The sequence below is a fragment of the Aphidius gifuensis genome, linkage group LG3 (assembly GCF_014905175.1).
Source record: "Aphidius gifuensis isolate YNYX2018 linkage group LG3, ASM1490517v1, whole genome shotgun sequence".
Lineage (NCBI taxonomy): Eukaryota > Metazoa > Arthropoda > Insecta > Hymenoptera > Braconidae > Aphidius > Aphidius gifuensis.
The window spans coordinates 25,541,709-25,559,062 of NC_057790.1; the positions used below are offsets into that span (position 1 = coordinate 25,541,709).

A 17,354-nucleotide genomic window follows, 5' to 3' on the forward strand; every position below is an offset into this window, starting at 1 on the left:
ATTTAAATTTTTTTGGGTTTTTTACAGATCATTGTGACTAGTTATTGTTGAAGTTGTTCAACAACGACAACAAGATAATCCAAATTGTTAATAATAATAGAGAAAATAATTTCATAAAAAGAAAATTTATTTTCTTCAGCTAAATCTCTGGTTCTCCGATTTTCTCCACCTTTTTCTCGACTTTTTTTGACTTATGAAATTCTCCGTGCTTTTCTTCAACTCTTTTTCTCCGATTTTTAAAATTTCTCTTCCCAAATAATTACAAAACATACTAAATTCGTCGTTTTTACAATTGTACAGAAATGGTAAATATTAATTATAATTATTTATTGTAAAAATCATATAATATAATTTGAAAATTTTAGAGTTTGTAAATTTTACCGACAGAAAATATTTGTAGTTGATATTCCTATTGCTTGGCAGCGCAGCTATTGTTTTCCATTTTTGACTATGACTTCTCAGTTAAATAGTATATTCTCAGTTGTAAAATAAAAATTTTTTTTCACGTGATTGACATATAGCTGCGCGAGTGCTTATTTTACAACAATTCAAGTGTTTTAATTAAATTAATTAATTGTTTTTTTGTCACGTTTTGTTTTGTTTATTTATTGTTGATCTACTGTGTGATAAATTATTGTAAAACATTGCTATTTTCTCTCAAAAATTGGATATTGTCTGTCGGACAACAACAACAACAATCAAAATGGCGGCAAGTACGTAAATATTATTATCATTTAGTTTGTTTTTGTTATTCAAATAACTCAAAATCAAGTAAACAATAGTAAAATAATAAATAAATGACCGAAAAAAATTGAAATAAACAAAATTATTTGAGGTCAGAGTACGTTGTCGTTAAAAGACAAATAAATAAATTCCACCAATTAAAAAAATGAGTAAAATTTACAAAATAAAGACTCAATTTATAATATTTATTATTTTTAATGTTTTTAGATACAAAAAAGTGTGAAAATATAGCTGAGCAAGTGACAAAGGCTCTTGGTACTCTATCAAACAAAAAGTGGAGGTAAACAAATTCATATTTATAATTAAATTCATTTGATTATTCAACAATTTGTTATAATATTTTTGTAATATAATTTACAGGTATTATTGGATGCTTCAAAGATAATTAAGACTGATTATTAAATTGATATTTGCTAAATTAATATGTGCTGATAATTTTTGAAACAACTACTGCTAAAATCAAGATGAAAAGAACAAAAATATATTCACTATTATTATTGAAATAACAATCAAACTCGTATTGAAATAGAGTAAGTATTTATAATTTTTTTAAAATTGAATAAAAATTATTCAAAGATGGTTGGTTATTTACTTGTTAATTTCATTTAATTTACATATTTTTTTTATTACAGTTGTCATCAATAAATCTATGATTAAAGTATTAATAAATGTAGTTGAAAAAAATTTTTGTGATGTGCTGACAAAGGTGAAAATATGAAAGAAATGTTTTAAAAATAAATTGGCTGTTTTTATCAAGTTTAACAGAAGAAAATGAGTGATGTCATTGATGATGATTTTGATTGTGATAAAAGGTACGTTGGTTTTGGTGATTCTTCAAATAATTGTTGAGGAATTGATGAAACAATTTGGTAATTTTAATATAAAACCTGATCAATCAGTCAGAGTATTTTATATTAAATGTATTGCACTAAAAAATAAGATGGATATTTAATTTGAAATTATACCAGAGCCAATTGTGAATGTAAAATTAATACACGCAATAAGCAATAAATACAAATTGATAATATATTTGTTATACATAAAAATAATATAAATATCATCTTGAAATTAATCAAGTTTTAAATAAAATAACTTTTTGTATAAAAATAAAATGAAATAATCTATATACTTTAGCTCTGGAGTGTTGAGAACCAGATGCCACTTGTACAAAATATTTCATCAAGCCAGTGTGTGTCTGAATTCGATCCTCTGCTTTCAACAATCTCATCCAGCGATTGGTTATACAGTTAGCATGTTAACTATTATTTTTTTTTGTTTATTTAAATTTTGATTAATATTACTTAAATAATATTAAAAACAAGCAGAATAAAATTGGCTCTGGTAATTAATTCAAAAAACTTGAAAAACTCATATACACTTTAATAATTTTCATCATTTTATTTTATGTTTTATAAAGTGACAGTGGTTTAGTGAAGTGGTGCAGTATTTTTGTGAAGATCATCATCTGTTTGCTGATTCAAAAACATAAACAAGCATGATCCTGGACAAGCTGAGTAAGATCATCTGAACATGTTGCCTCATAGATCAGCTCAGTAAGGTAAGAGGCCTTCTGGTCACTCATTTAACCAACCCCTTCGTGTACAATCGCCTCAACAATCTCGTAACTTCAAAGAATTTATGATAATATTCTTCGAGGCTACTTGATAATCCCTATTATATTTTCAATGTATTTGTTTTTGGATTATTTAGCTCACCTTGATCATTTTTTTTTTTATTTATAAATTGTCAAACTAAATGATTAACAGAATAATGAATTGATCAGGGTGTGCGACCTTGTCTATCTCAAACAGAGTAGATGGGGGTGATTAGGATGTGTTTCAGGTGCTTCTAAAATTTTCAGTTTTTTTTCTAAACATTTATAAAATTATTTCCAAGAAACTTCAAACTTGATTATTATTTTAATAATTTTTCTAAAAATTTATCAAACAAACCTGCAGCTTCAAGTAATTTTTTTTCTAACAGAAAAAACAATTAGTTATAATAAATTTAAAAAAAAAATGAAACTCGTAAATATTTTTTAATTTATTTTTAAACAATTCAATAAAAAAAAAAAATTGTTATATCACAATGCAGTCATGCAAGTCACGTCGAAAATACAATTTTTTATTTTTTTTTATGCCACATTTTTTTATGATTTAATATGTATTTAAATACATTTTTTTATTTTCTGTTATATTTCTATTTCTATAGCTTATTATTATTTTTGTTTTTTCAATTTTCGGACCATTAGTTTATCGGTGGTTACAATAGTAATTCGTCAAGTGGAAATAAATTTAGTATCAATAACCAGGCAGCTGACGCCAAAAAATATATATCCCAGTACAAATTTACCTTACATATTATTTGACATTGATTCGTTCTGCAAACTAAAAAGCACTTATAAAAAAAAAATTAATTACACAGCTTATAATTTTCATAACAGTATAAAATTATTAACGCAAAAAAAATAAATAAATATCTTTAGTGTGGTTTGTATATATATTTTTGTTAATAATTCATCATCCACAAGTAAAAAAAAAAAAACTATATATAATTGAATTGGATTGAATTTGTTGGAAAATCATTACATGCCCGCGTCCATTGGCCTGTCACGCCAAGAATCTTTTGGTTGACTTGACATACAAACAATTTATCATCGACAGACGGTGGGAAGTTGTTTGAAAAATCCCATGGTACATGACGCAACGTGTACAAACATACATATACATTGACCTATACAAAATGTTTCCCGTGAGATATGTATACATTGCAAATGGAAAATCGAAAAGGGGAATGATTTCGCGGGGCTGATATTAATTTGTCCCAGACTTTTTTTTTATTTTCCTTCTTTATTTTCATGTTTGTGGATAAATTTTCGTCTCTTGTTTCAACCATACATAAATTTATATATATATATATTTTCCTTTTTATTATTTTATTTTTCTGCTCGATGAGACACAAGCACATAACACTCGACCTTGTGTTTGTATATGTCGAAGAGTCAAAAGCATCCAAAAACAGGCAAAAGTAAAATAGTGATAGTCTCGTTCGGCTTCTCGTATCTTCTGTATATCTTTTTAAATAATAAATACGATGGGCTTCTCTGGGTATATCCCGAGAGTATCATTAAACAAGGGTAAGAGTCCGTGGCGACTGCATCACCCTTACTGGACCTTTACCTTATATATACCATCTCTTAAAAACTAAAAATGAATGACCCCTGCAGTGGTGAAGCTCAAAACTTGACATCAAATTTAATACACTTGACTTTATATCAATTTTTTTATTTTATTTTTAGTTAATTAATTTATGGTTTTAATGGATGAAATATATATTTATTGTCAGGAATGCGCACGCGAGTCAAACAAGTAAAAAAGACCCTTTTTTTTTTTTCATTTACTGTCTTTATTCCAAGTTTATTATTATTATTTTTTTTTCTCCACTTCCCCTATCACTTTTCACGGCTTTTCAACGTTGGTTACCCTCGGGGCATCTTGGATATACACAACTATAAATTTTTCTATATATACAGATATTTATTTCAAAGTTTCGTTTATCTCTTGGCCATATTATAACTTATAAGTAGAAAAAAAAAATATATGAAAATAAAAGTTTTCGTATAGCTCGTTTATTGAAAGGCAATGCTAACGATGGATTCGAAGACTTTGACAGGAAGTCAGTGATAATAGATTGTCATTGTGTATATTTTTAAAAAAAAATAATAATTTTTTTTATTTTTATACGTCCTTTCAATATATTTTTTTTTTTTTCATTATTCTTTTTATCTATTCATATTTATTTATTTTACTTTTTGAATAAAGAATGACAAAAGAATACTTTTCTAGATTTTTGATGAATAAAAAATTGGCGACAAACCAAGCAAAGAAAAAAAAAAAGTGAAACAAAAATATTCACCGTGACACTCTTTTTGAAAAATAATAAAAGCACATATACAGAAAAAATTAATTAGTGATCAAAATATGTGATATATATAAGTTTGGTTTTTTTTAAAAAAAATTTACAAAGTATTCATTTCTGTTTTTAAAAAAAATTTCAAGTTTTATATGCACATCACATTCATAAAATTAACAACAAAAGATTATTGGAAAAATTCAAGTCATTAATTTTCATATATGCTTTTATTTGTTTATTTTTTTTTTTTCATTATTTTATGCAGTTCATTATACTTTAGCTATAGAAATCAATTTCCATTGAAAATTCGTATATTGTATAATTATTTTTTGCTTTTACTCAAGTGTATATTATATAATTTTTAATTTGTTTAAATACCAAATTTTAAATAACAAATAATTTTGAAAATCAATGAGAAAAAAAAAAAAAACAAAAAAAATGAATATGTGTTCTAGATTTGTTGGAAAAAAAAAAAATAATAATCAAATGTACCGGAAAATTGAGGGGTTGTAATGGAGAAAAACGAAAATGAAAAAAAAAAAATATTTAGTAGGATGCTAGACATCAATATTAATTAAGCAGGATGGCAGTCGGTTGGTGGAGAATAGTGGCAAGATAACTGGCTATTTAGCGGTTGCATATCGGTTAATTTTGGGGGATGGTTATTTCCTATATGTATGTAGAATATATAGAATATATAGAATACATATATACACAACAAAATATGCTATATATGTTTATGTATTTAATCGTAGAGTTGTTGTATCATCGAAGGATGTATCGGTTGTTGTCCACTGTACCAAATACTCTTGTCTGTTATCGACATATTGAGAATGTCTGACTGCAATTTACTTTTTTTTTTTTTTAATTTTTTATTTTCATTTTATACTACTCTTCGTCTATGCAATTTTTTTTTTTTTTAACTATATAGTTATATTTTCATTGATCTCATTTTGAAACGTGCATATGATGTGTCCGCATGTTCTGATTTTTTTTTTCTTTTAAATTTTTATTATCTAATAATATCAAGATTAAATTTTCGATAACAAACATATATTTGCTCTATATATTTTTGTTTTTTTTTTTAACAAACTTATTTATCAATAATTTTTTAAATGAAATAAATTTTTTTCTTATTTTTTAATTATTTAATTTGAAAATTAAAAAAAGAAAAAAAAATGTAAATATTTTTAGTTTTTTGTCAATTACATTATTAATATTAATTATTATTATTATTATTTTTTATAGTATTTACTTACTTGGAATTTGAACAAATTGATTATTCAAATTTTTATTGAATTTTTTTAATTTTTAATATATTTATTGTAAAACTTGGTGATAAAGAAAATGAAAAAATTATTTTCTTATTTTATGGATATTGTAAAATGAATATATGTAATGATAGAAAGTTAAAGTTTGAAGATATATATATTGTTGTATATTATACATATACCTTTATATATGTTGTTTGTTGAAAGTGCAATTTGAAAGAGCGACAATATTTCGAGAAGCGTTCCAAAATATTCCCTACTCGCATTTGCCTATAGGGAGTATACTCGCTTTCACGTTTTAACCTCCATTAGTGACCTCAACAACCCCTTTACCATATTTTTCACTTGCTTCGTTGTACTCTGCTTATATTATACTGAAAATATAATTTTTCCTTTTTATTTTTTTTTTCCTTTTTTTATATACCTGATAGATACGTAAAAAGCTCTCGTTTCAAAGATAAGTGAAAACGTCAGGAAAGAAATTTTTTTTTTTTTTGTTTTACATGTAAAAAAAAAAACATTTTACTAAAAAAAAAATTAAAAACGAATTCCTATACAATAATTATCAGCTGTTTTTTTTAAATTAATTAAAATTTGATTTTTAATTAACATGAAAATTGGGGTTTTTTTTTCAATATTAAATAATGCTTTTTTACATAGAGAAATTTTTTTTTCATAATAATTTGAAGTTGTCTTTAATTGTCTAATTATTTTTGAAAATTTTTGAAAATAATTAGACAAATAAATACAAAATTGAATTTTAAAATATCTATACTGATTTATTTTTATTGGACAAATTTTTCTTTTAAAAAATCATGAGAATAAGTTTCGATTTATTCATATAGCATTAAAGCTTTTTTCGAGACAAAAGCTCATCATAATTGTGCCGATTGAAATAACTTGTTTTAATTATCAAATTATAATCATAAATAAATATTTTTAATTTAAATTTTATATTTTTACATTATCCAAAAATCATTTAAATCATTTACCAATTATTTTTCTTTCTTTTTTTCTGGATCAAACTGAGTATAAATTGTTTTGACTCAAATAATTTTTGCAGTCTACTATTTTATAAATGTGTATGTGTGTGTAGTGCAAATGTTTAGAAAAAAGTAAATCATAATACCGCAGTATGACAATATGATATATTTATATTTGTAGATATTTTTTATTCGTACAAAGTAACCAAGTCTAGAAGAGAAAAAATATATAAAAAAATAATAGTGGCCCCTACAGTTACGAGTTATTGTATCTATATATATATTTTTTTTTTCGAGTGATACGTGTACCGGGGGATCACCATAAGATAGGATATTTTCGTGACTCTATTTTTTTTTTTTTTTCTTACTTTCCAGACATCAGTATCACCTTTTTTTATCACCTTGGGAATTCTTGGATCATCCATACCATGGTCCAGACTCTTTCAGTCACCAATATCATTTACAATCCTAATATATGTTTTTTATTTTTACATAAATATTATTGTTTTAAAAAATATATAAATAACAATAATAAAATATATATTTTTTATTTTTTTATATTAATAATTATAGTCTAGAGATTTTTCTAATTGAAATATATTTTTTCTTTTGCGTTAAATATATTTAATGTCATTTATTTTGTATTTATTATTGACAATGTGTTAATACGTATATTGAACAATAAAAATTAGAAAAAAAAATACATCACTTGATTGACATTAATTTGATTTTCAATTAAATTCAAACTGATGTAATTATCCAATCGATTTTTGATTCTCAACCAAATGACAAAGACAAAAGTATTTTTTAAATATTTTTCATTTAATTTTAATTATCATTTATTTATTTATTTTGATGATGATAATCAATGAAAGTAGATTGCATTTATTTTTATCTATGTCAAATTGAAAATACACATATACAGATGGGAAATAAATTTTTTGACAAAATAGAAATCCTGCAGTGATAAAATCATTTACGAGATGTTGTGGCCCAAGAGATCTCAAGGATTTTCTTGGCTGAATGTCTTTATGGTTTTTCTTTTCAAAATCCACACACAAAATTGATGAAAATAATAAAAAAATATTCTTTTTTTTTTTTTTTTTCGTGTCTGTACACCGTATATCAATGTGTATTTTTTTTTTTGTGTCATGATCTGTTGCTCGTGATGACAATAACAATTTTTTGATATTTTTTTTTTTTCTACAAAAATGACACTTTTTTAGATAATTTTTTTATTTTTTTATATTAAATCTATTGTATATTTATTCATTTTATTTTTCATAAGAAAAAATAATATATATCCTTCAAGTTTGAAGCTCTGAAAACAAATAAAATAAAAATGAAAAAAGTGCAGAAAAAAAATAGAAAAAATTCTCAATCGTAATTTTGTTTACTCATCTTTTTTAAAAAAAAAAAAAAATACAATTTAAAATTGATTTCTGGTATAAGAATAAACTGAAATCATCAAAGTATTTATAAATTTTATTTTTTTTTATTTTTGTGGTATCTTTTTCAGTTACGGAATGGAACCACTGACTGAACGTTTATGAGGTACTCGGAGTAAGTTTTTCTCGTGCAACGCTGCATGAATATATAATAAAAAGAAGCACGAGGGTGAAAAAAAAAAAAAGAGCCTAGTCTATGTCTAAAAAATGAAATAAAAAAAAAGCATACAAACCAACACTTTGAAGGTATATTATATACATACGTTAGTCAACGAGGAAAGAAAAAAAAAAAAAATACAAGTGCGCGAAAAAAAAGAGCGGGACGGATTACTGTGTATTGGATATAGAAAAAAAAAAAAAAAAATTTAGGGGATGTTGGAACGAGGGTTCTTTGGTATAAATTCCACAAGGTTGTCCTGTCTTGAATCTCCAGGGTACAACCATGGTTTGATACCAAGCCACAGTATAAGGGTTGATAGATATGGTCAAAATAAGTGCTTATCGTATTTCTCAATTCTAGACATTTTACATGAACTTCAAAATAAGAAAAAAATATTTACTATATTTATATAAACACATTCAAATATATACATAGACATTTTTTAGATTTTTTTGTTGTAAATTATGTTATTTTTATATAAATAATTTAAACAAAAAAAAATATATATATATGAAAATAATAATGTAACTTGAAAAACTAAAAAGTTTATTGAAAAAGTTGGGCTACTGAAAATATATATGCGATAATAGTATACATTTATAAATTATTCTTGAGACTGGGTTCACCGTTATTTGGTTGAGATCTCTTTTTTTTTTCTTCTTTTTTTTTTTCCAATTGAGACTAAAAGCTGAAAATGCTAACTTTAAAAAACTATTACAGTTACCATTTTAACGTTTTACTTCTTTTTTTTTTTTTGGCTCTTTTATATGAGTCAAAAAAAAAAAAAAATACAGGCACACAGATAAAGTACTCCCTTGTGAATGTGATGTACCCTTGGATGATACAGTTTGAAACATCATTGGATCATTTGGCATAAAAATTATATTTGAAAAAATAAAAAAAAACAAAAATATTATTTATTCATATCATCGGTATTTAAATTTTTAATATTTATATATTTTTTATTGTTTAATAAAATTTATAAAATATATTTTCAACTAAATTTTGGCTTTAGTATTTTTTTTTTTCAATAAAAATTTTCATTATGATTGTTAAGGAAGGAATAAACTAGCTAGGATAATTTGAAATTTATTTATAGTTTAACAAAAGCAAGATGATAAGGTGTGAATATATTTATATATATTTATTCTTGATATTAACTTACAATTAATTAACAAGCTAACCTACTTTATGTTGTTACTTAAATACACTTGTGTTTGTGCGTGAGATAAAAAGTTAAAAAATTATAATAATAAACATAGTTGAATTTAAACCAACACACTGTTTAACAAAAGTAAATCAATGTGAATTTGATTAAGTGGTATTATAATCAAGTTTATTTATTTTGGCATGTGCTGGGAAACTCATAAGTCACAAGTCATTTCATCTAATAATTTCATTTGCTATATGCTATAATTGAATAATTTATGTTTACTTCTAATCACAGTCTGCAAATTTAATATTTTCATTATTATTATTTTTATTTATATATAGAGCTTTAATATTTTTATTTTCATTCATTTCTACAATTGTCGAATAGCCAACAATTGATCATTGTTTATATTGAAAAGTCAAGTTTGTTTTTAATTGAAAATTTTTAAAATAAAAAAATTCATTATTATTGAGCAATTATAAAATGGCCTTTTATATATTTTATGGATTAAAAAATAGCAGTAATAATATAGTACATTTTTATTATAATTATACAGCTTAATTAGAATTTTTTTTTAATATATAGAAAATGTTCGATAAACGATAAAACTGTACAAACCATTTTTTACTGAACGGGGATTTTATTTATTTTTTTTTTCGAATACTTTTGTGAAAATAATATTTTCGATAATAAAAACAATCAACTTTAATTCATTGATGTAAAAAATTAATATTTATTTATATATTTTTAAATAATATTAAATTTTTAAATTTAAAATTTTAATTTATATTTTTGACAAATCATTATTTTTATGTTTTTTTTTTTTGCGGTATTTTTTCAATAGAAAGTCAAAAATTTCTATCGAAAATTTTCAATCCATTTGAATTGAAATTTTTATTTTTATAACTTACAAAAGGTAAATATTTTAGAAAATGAATTTTTTTTTTCGTTCAAATATGAGTAACTTATTTTCTTTTTAAAAATGTTTTTTTCAAATTTTTTTTGTCAATTTTAAACCACACAAACAAACCACTTTTTCTGCTATTCTTCTCTGTTTTATTACTATTATTATTTTTTTATTTTACATTTAGTCTTTTTTTTTTTTATTTTTATTCTGGTCCATCGGAACGTGAACAGAGGAGCAGGCTAATTTGTCGCGTTTACATAAAATCTTTATAGTACTCGCCTTTCATTTTCATTTTTTTTTTTCACATTCCCATCCCTTGTTATTTGGTCGTTGTTTTTTAATTCTCCCTATATTTTTGGCTTCTCGTTTTTAATAACTAAATGGTTCTTACGCCGTACATTATGCTCGTCTCGATTCATCGGCACCATTTCCTAAACTAAACCGGAAAAACATTTGTACAGCCAAAAAAAAAAAAAATTATACACTTTTTTTCCAAATTTCAACTTTATTTTAAAATAATTTTTTCTCTGCAGTTACAACAAAATTTTTTCTTCATAATAACAATAAACTATACGCTTTTATTATATAGAAAGAATGGAAAAAAAAAAAATATGCTAAAAGTTGATTTTGTTTTATTTTTTTGTGCTTTGTATTGTGTATGAAATTTTGTATATGAAAAACAGGCCAACATAAGAGTTATCGACCTTATGGTCTCTTGGCTTTTTTACGTATTTCATTCGAAAAAGAACTTAAACTCTTGATGTGAGCAGAATCAAGTGGAATTCTCTCAAAGATTTGTACACACTATATGTCTACAGTGTAAAAAAATTTTAAAAATTTCTCACTTTTTATGGTACTATTATTTTCATTATTATTTGCTTGTTCTTTACTGTTAAATTATGTCAAAAAAAAAGTTGAAATTTATTTCTAAATAACGTTAAAATCATGTAGTATTTTAAATTATTTAAAAATATAGAAATTAACAATCGCAAAGTCATGAAAATATCATAAATATTATTTGTACAAAGCAAAGAATAAATTAAATATTTTTTATATATATAAAAAATATTTTGAATATATGGCAATTACGATTCAATGTACTTTGTTGACTATATTTCATCAGTTTTATGATCGGATATTTTTTAATTTTCCCAGCGTACATAGTAGAATGAAAGGGGGTAAGTGCTTTAGGGGTGATATAATAAAGTAGAGGGCACAGTAATAATGATTATAGGTAAAGGATATAAAGTAAAACTTTGTGCAAAATTTATAAATACACTTGGTAAAAATTGAAATAAGAGAAAATGTATATATAAAGTTTTATTATTTGTGTGAATGAAAGAGAGAAAGATGTAAAATAACAGAAACATATGGTTGAAATTATGGGAATACAAATTTTACCTCAATAAATTTTAATAGTTAATTTATGATTTTTGTCGTACCTTATTATAAAAACGTTTTGTTTATTTGTTTTTTATTTTTCCTTGTTTTTTTATTTTTTTTTCATCGATTTAAATATTTTTTTCTTAAGTGTTTTTAATTTTCATAAATGATCATTTAAATTGGAGTAAATATATTTAAAAAATAAGATTAATTAGTGCATTTTTTAATTGTTGTAAAATTACTTTTTATTGATGAAAAGAAAAATTATTATTACGATGAGTAAATGTAGTTTTTTTTTTTATCATAAATCTGAATTTTTTTTTTTGTTATGTTCTTTCTAATTATATCAGAAATATTCTTCCGGCACAATTCATGTCGACAAGATGACAGAAATTTTTTTTACAGAAAGTACTATTACCATTTTCACTGAAACAATATATTCTTTTATCTAAAAAAAAAAAAAGAAAAAAAACCCCTGGTCGTGATTGATTATGCTGTTAATATTTTTGGCTGGCAGGTCTAATTTTAATTTTTGTTTTTTGATATAGATCTAACATTTCAAAAGACAAAATAAATCAATTTTTTGTTTTTTTTTTTCATTTAGTGATGACATTTCTTTTCAAAAGAATAAAAATCTAAAATCGAGTTGTCCCCATGGGCGACGACTCAAGTAAAAATTAAATTCTCGAGTGCAATCAGTATTATTTTTTCATTTCAAATTTTTTTTTCTCATTTATGTTTTGTAAAAATAAATATAAAATAATTACGAGTCATTATTTTGGTTTTTTCATAATACATTCTTTTTTTGTAAATGTATTTATTAACAATTTGAAATATAATTATTTTGTATATTATATAAGATTACTTTACAAAAAAAAAAAATTGTCATAATGCATTGAGCAAATGCATACATGATTCGCGATTCATCAAGGGATCAAAATTGCATGCTGGATCCGTTGACAAATCTCAATCAGTACTCACACAGATACATAGAAAAAAAAATCTGTCTGTTGAGAATACATTCCCTCAAATGTGTGGTATGTTGTAAGAGTATATTGGAGGACGAGACGAAAAAAATATAAAAAAAAAAAAAAGGCCAAAGAGGACAAGGATGGTGGCAACAGCTCACCAGAAATGAGATGCAGATTGCCAGAGGCCACTTCAAGCTCTGAAGGGGGTGAATTTTTAATAATACACTAGCATTCTCTCTCCTGCACTTATTTCTTTATGTTTTTTTTTTTTTTTTAACTCTCTCTTTTTCACATCAGCTCTGGCTTTTTTTTTTTTCATTATTTATTTTTATTTTATTTTTTTTTTCTAGTCTGGCAAAAAATATATGCATTGTGCAACTTGCAACGTAACTATTACGGTGTGTATACGAGAAAATGATATTGTCTTGTCGTGTGTCGGCATGAAACGTATATAAAAAAAAAAAAACAAAAATTTATAAATTTGTTGTTATTATTTTGTGGGATAGGGAAGAAAAATAATTGCGGTTTCTAATGAGTCTTGTTTAAAATTTTTGCAATTGAAAAATAGTTATGAAAATTTAATTTATTATAGAAAGAAAAATATACCTTCGTCCCATTTCATGCTGAAGCATTTTTACTCGTTCAGTCATTGGTTGAAGAAATAAAAAGTAGAAATTTAAATTAAATCATTAAACTTTGGAGATAATTATATTTAAGTGTTGTCTGAATACTAGAAGTATAATTTCATGAAATTTTTGTTTAGAAATATTTTTTCTTTAACAAATATGATCTGCAGAAAAAAATCCCAGGTTTTGTCTGCAGGTCATGGAAAATATAAAATCGAAAAAAAATGAAAAGTAGTTGAAATTAAATTATAAAACTTTTAGGATAACATTATTGAGGTGTTGTTTAAATACTAGAATTATAATTTCATGAAATTTTAGCTTAGAAATCTTTTTTTTTTTAAATGAGATGAATTTTCGAAATTATGGAATTTCTTCTATTCATCCGCGAAAAATATAAAAATGAAAAAAAAATAAAAATACTTGAAATTTATTTCTGAAACTTTTAGGATAATAATATTAAGATGTTGTCTAAATATTTAAAACGTTTGGGACCTTTATATTTAGACATTTAGGTTTTGTCTAAATACATAGATTAGAAGCATAGTTATTCGAGCCAATAAAAAACTATAAGTTTAGTAAAAAAAATTAAAATAAATCAATGTAATGAAAATAAATGTACCCTCATTCAAGAGATTTATAAAGGTGCTGAAAAGATTTGTAATATATAGATATAAAGTAAAAGATCAATTCCCAGATCTTAGTGCAAAAAAAAAAATAAATAAAAAAATAATATATATTTGATAAATTGAGACTGTTAAAAGCGTCCACAATGCCAGAAAATCTTTAAAAAAAAAAATTTATAAAAGACATTATCCAGTTTTGAATCAGCCTGGTGGAGATAGTATAAGATCTATATATATGATCAATTTAAAAATGAGAACACATCACATGTGAGTTCAACAATTGAAATTATCTGCAGCATAAAATCAATTTTCTTTTCAATCAAACTCTTGCAGTTTTGTAGGACAAATTTATCTTCAAAAAAACTTGAAAAAACCTTTCAATTTATTTATCATTAAATAATGCTTCGATCATGATGAAATTTTTTTTGATAATAGTTCAAACCTGTCTCAATTTGTCTGACAAATTTTAAAAAATATCTACCTATTTATTTTTGTAGGAGAAATTTTCACAAGTCAGTAAATAATTGTTAAAATTTTTTTTACTTAAAATTTTCAGTCTTCAGGTTGTCTCTCTTCTCAGAGTCCATGAAGAGTGACAATTTCTACTAATATAAATACAATTTTACCTTATCAATCAACAATATCACTCGTCAATAAATTTTTATATAATTTTATTTCAGTCACCTACTGTTCGAATTTAATAAAATTGATTCCACGTAACCAAAGAAACATGACATAATCAATAGACAATAACCCATATATATTTATTCAACAACAAAATATAAAATACACGTAATATATATTAAATAATAAAATTAGGTTAAAATATATTTCAATGTTTACATACACATAAATACCATTCATACAATATTGAGATGTTGATACGTATTTTATAATGAAAAAGAAGAAAAAAAAAATAAATAATATAACTTGATATAACTTTCAATAAACTATTGTTGTAAATTATATTTTACATTAAATGTTTAAGCGTGGCATACATTTTGTAGAAAAAAAAACAAAATATATGTCTTTTGACAGTGGTAAGGATACTGTGGAAACATGAAAACGCAGAAATGCAACGTCCGGTGATAATGTCCATCAACAGTGACGAGTAACAAGCATTCAACAATGCCCCATTGTTACTAACTTATTCTATTACCAGATAACTCGGTTGGTTAGTTGTTTTGCGACTACCTTCAATACTCTATTTTCCGTTATTATTTCCACTTTACTTTGTTACACAAACACCTGATTAAATATATACAACATGTAATATTGTGTAATTTAAAATTATATTACCATGTAATATAATTTTTAACATACTTTTAAAAAAGTATAAAAAAAATTTACTACATGTAAATGTAATTTATATTTTTGATATATAATTACTTAATTATTTTTTTTTGATGATGTTGATAGTACATGTCTTCTCCTTTGTATTTTATATCTGTTTGGTCTTTATGTACATTCGAGTCGTTGATAATATTCCAAGACATTGTAAGAGCATTACAAGAATGCTCTACTGTCTTCAAAGATTTCGATAGACTTCCTTTCATTATTATCAAGATCAAAGATTGACAATATTCATGATGAATAAAATGTAAAATATTATATTGATTGCCTCCTTTTTCTATGCAATAGAAATTGTACACAAAATTTTCTGTTATGATAATTGTTCAGTGATGAAAAACAAGGACTATTTTTTGTATTAAAATTTTGTATAAATTTTATTTTTCAATGATAATATATTTACAAGAAAAATTGTTATATCATAAACATATGTAATTGTATGTATATTTTTTAAATCCATTTAAAATGAGGAATAAATTGTGTATAACTATGGCTATTGACAAGAGCGATAAGTGGTAGCTGTTTAATATTAATAAGCTCTACAATTTTTTCTTTTTTTTTTTTTTTTTTTGCTTTTGGCAGGCACGTAGATGCATATCATTTACTGCATTATACGTAAGAAAACGTAGTACTTGACTCTTGAAAACGACACATTTTTGCACGACACAATAGGGGATAAAAGGAAAAAAAAAAAAATGAAAAATTAAATATTACCTCCTTCACTATAAAAAGAAAAAAAAAAATGTCTGTTCAGCATCTTTTTGCATCCCTGCTTATCTCGATTACCCTTTAATCTATCTTACGCACTTAGATATATTATTAAAATTGAAAACGATGAAAAGTAAAAACAAGTATTTATCATATTAAAGATAAATTTTTTAATAATAATAATAATATATTATTTAATGTAAGAAAATTGATTAAAAAAAAAAATTTTTTAAGGGTGAGAAAGAAAGGCTTAAAAACTAATATATCAAAGCTGACTCGTCCATTAAGTCCAAATTTTTAAGTATAATTTGAGCCTAAGTGACAAGCACTTTGAAAATTTCAACCCAGTTTGGATTAAAATGTCTACTTGTCATGTAATTTTTTTTTTTAAATTATTTATTAATTTATTTATTTTTGTATAAAATCAATATTCAATAATACAGACATTTCACAAATTTTATAATTTTTTTTATTTATTTTTTACATAGAATAAATAAATGAAAATATATGGCGCTGAAATTAGCGTCCAAGTTAGCGTCTAGAAATTTAAAGCACAGGGAACATAGGGGTTTTCTTGGGCCCAGCCCTTAACTTTTATAATCAATTATTATTAAAATAGAGCTATCCTCGTAATTTTTTTTTTATTCAATTTTCTAGGATCTAAGCTAATTTAGGAAAAAAAATGGGAATTTTTGAAATGGTCAAAAGGGGGTAGGGGGTGGATTTTAACTATTTTAAATTTTTTTGTCTATGATGGGGTTGAGCCATCCTCGTAATTTTTTTTTTTGTTAAATTGTTTAGGATGTAAGCTAGTTTAGGAAAAAAAGCTACAATTTTTGAAATGGTCAAAAGGGGGTTGGGGGCGGATTTTAATTGTTTTTATTTTTTTTAACTATGATGGAGTTGAGCCATCCTCGTAATTTTTATTTCATTAAATTGTTTAGAATGTAAGCTAATTTAGAAAAAAAAATTATAATTTTTGAAATGGTCAAAAGGGGGTAGGAAATGGATTTTAACTATTTTTATTTTTTTTGTTTATGATGGGGTTGAGCCACTCTCGTAATTTTTTTTTCCTAAACTAGCTTAGATCTTAGACAATTTAATAAAAAAAAAAT

The 17,354-nt window shown here is 24.0% G+C and overlaps 1 long non-coding RNA gene across 2 annotated transcripts; it reads left to right on the plus strand.

Moving 5' to 3' along the window:
• Window positions 1–516: 516 nt before the first annotated feature.
• Window positions 517–3,288, plus strand: LOC122853272. 2 transcript variants are annotated; one of them, XR_006373899.1, is made up of 5 exons: window positions 517–717; window positions 952–1,024; window positions 1,105–1,274; window positions 1,377–1,556; window positions 2,162–3,288. It is a non-coding gene; the product is annotated as an uncharacterized LOC122853272 (long non-coding RNA). The 2 variants fall into 2 exon arrangements; XR_006373898.1 differs by lacking the exon at window positions 2,162–3,288 and having other exon boundaries at window positions 1,377–1,663.
• The last annotated feature ends 14,066 nt before the right edge of the window (window positions 3,289–17,354 follow it).